Genomic DNA, 3147 nt, shown 5'->3' on the forward strand with positions numbered 1-3147 from the left:
TAAAGTGATGCCTTCACGGACCTGACAGATGTTTCGCTCACAGCAGGTACAACTGAGAAGTGCAGAGGGTTTTACGCAATACAGGTACGTAAACGTCCCATTGGCAGTGAACGTCGCACTCAAGCATTTTTATTGCTCAAAAATATCTAAATGTTTATTAAAGTGTTCAAGACGGGATTTTAAAATATTGTAGGATAATGGAAACCAAAGATAATACAATTCTGTATTTGAATTACTGTATTTTCAATTTTGTATTACTCTTTTAATCATTAATATTCATATAAAATACCAGAAGCACTAACATACAATAAGACGTGTCCTCTTTATTCAGGGTAATAACACAACTCAGCTTTGGTTTGGAGTCAGTGGGTCACATGACATGAAACCTGTTGATTTCAAAAAAGTATTAAATATGAATACTTAAGGATCCAATATTTAGATTTTCTAGTTTGTTTCAGATCATTTCAAAGTGGACGAGTTGTGCTTTTACCTGGAGCTCAGGAAAAGTTATTAAATTAAGGGGGGTGTGGACAGAAGAAGCTATAAGATAAAAACCTTCTTTCACATTTTATATATAAAAGTCTTAAATACAGAGACGTATACTCATGTAATAAATAATGAAAATGGACGAAATTCAGGTTTGATTAAATGTGGACTTTTATAATTTCACGAAAATTCATTATTTTCCACCACTGTTTACTTGAACGTGTTTACAGACCAGGCTTGATCAGGGTGATCTGGGGCGCCTCCTACTGGATGTTTGAGGTATTACAACAAACCCAGAGCACAGCAACTGTCTGTATTTGTTACACACAGGTAGTTGTAAACAAGTGACTTCATACATATTTGTTAAAGCTATAAATATAGATTTATATTCATAAACACGTTAACATGCTGTGATGTCACACACAGACACATATGATGTTTTTTATGTTTAAAAATTCTCAAACCTTTAATTTGGTTGTGATTTCCCCACTTTTGCGTGTAAATTAAAATGAAAATACACCCAGGAATACACAAAAATAATATAAAAACTATACAAAGAAGAACTACTTCTTTCATTTAAAAGTTCTATATACTAATGACAACTTAAAAACAAAAACGAAAATGACTACAGGAAGGTGAAAATGATTGTGAAAAGACAAATATCGAACACTTAGAGACACAACATGACCACAAAGAGACATAAAACCACGATACAACAAACAACAAGACACAAAAATGACTTAGGGACACAAAGAAATTAAGTCTATTTTATCACCATTATCGCCACATTTTTCTTTTTTCAGTATTTTCAACCATTGTACTTTTATGACTGAAATTAACCCCAGTCCTAAATTTATCTTAGTCCCACAAATGATGCCAGAGAACAGATTTTTATCGCATTGGAAACATTTTAATCCTCAGCAAGGCACAGACAGAAAAGTGTCTTGACTATTTAGGTACATTCTCCACCTTCAGCTGTAAAATTATAATAATGTGAACTGCACAGTTATGGGTGTGAAACAGCAGAAATCACCATGCATGACAAATAAATAAAAAGTCCAATCTACTGTTTGTATTCTGACAAGTTTTACTCAGTGAAATCATTGAAAATCAACATGAAAATCGACACCAGGTCATTTTTTGAGCAACATTTTTGTCCATGTCTGCAAGTTTTTTAACGAACGTGGCCCATGGTGGAAAGTTCTTGTTTAAATGACACCCTGAAAACAGAGGACATGTACAAAATCAATAGTTTGTCTTGTGATGACCAGTTTAGCTTTATGCTAATGCAGCCTCTGCCCACTCAGGTGCATAATGAGAGCAGAGGTGTTGAGCCCGTATCAAACTGTACCTCAGTTTGGAGAAGAAGTTTGCCGACACACTGACAGCTTATTATAGTGTGAGGAATGAAGAGGGGGTAAAGTGTTACTCAGCACAAATCAGCTGCGGCTGATAACGACTGCCTGCAGACGCAGCCATATTCACCCACACAGGAAGACAAATTAGGAGGCACACACACACACACAGATAGCACACACACACACACACACACACACACACACACACACACACACACACACACAGATAGACACACACACATGGTTTCTATGTGTCACAATCATCAATCTATGTGTCACAATCATCATCACAAAAAAATTCATCACTCCTGACATATACCTGCCACTGAGTGGTTTAATAAACACATCTCTGGTTATTCTGATTATTTAAATGGGGGACGATGATGGAGGCCTTGTTAGCACCAATGGTGTCTTTTGGATGTCACTCTTGTTCCTGCTGGACTGAGCCAGTTTTGCAAAGACACACTGAAACCAGTTCAGTAGGCACACGAGTACACAGCCGGAAAAAATGCCTCGTTGCAACATTCCCCAAAATGATTGAAAGCACAGAATCGAGCGAGTTATGCTTCTATTTTTAACTCTGCACAGCAAGGAAAGTGCAGATCTGACACACACAGAGTAACACAATACTGAAATCATCTTATCTCAGAAAATGTATAAATGTGGATGATAATCATTTCATAATAAAAGTGTTGGCGATGAACCCACATGGAACTAGATCCTCTGTCATTCATTGTGGTCTTTTCTTGTCCATCTTCATAAACCTCCCATAAATCAGAAGAATCCAGGTATTACACTGTGTGTCTGGACACGCAAATCCCTTTACAGCATTTTCTCTTTGTCGTACAGTGCATGTGGTCGTGCTTTTTCCTCCTTTCACTTCCCTCAGCGCTCCGTGTTTGGATGTCCCGGGCGGCTCAGGTGTGCACGGAGCTCCTTCTTTCATGTCAGACACTGAACTTAGCCACTGTGAACAATTCCTGTCAAGTTTAATGCTCACTAATGAGCTAAGTTCTGCATCTTCAGAAAAGTCATCGCAGAGAAGGAAATCGGAGCTTGGTGCGTCTCATTCTGCAAGAAAAAAAACAACTTTGTACAACAAAATTATACAGATGTTTAATGGAGATCACAGATTTAAATGGAGTTGCAGTCACGTGCAGCCCAGTAAAAGTGATAATGTTTATCCAAATGAGATTCCAGCTCCACTGCAGGCACAGACGTCATTAAAGGGAGAGTAAACAGGTAATTTGCTCATAAAAACAAAGTGTATTAGTCTAATATATACTGACCACTTATAATGAAT

Source organism: Hippoglossus stenolepis, chromosome 11 (genome assembly GCF_022539355.2).
Source record: "Hippoglossus stenolepis isolate QCI-W04-F060 chromosome 11, HSTE1.2, whole genome shotgun sequence".
NCBI classification, from domain to species: domain Eukaryota; kingdom Metazoa; phylum Chordata; class Actinopteri; order Pleuronectiformes; family Pleuronectidae; genus Hippoglossus; species Hippoglossus stenolepis.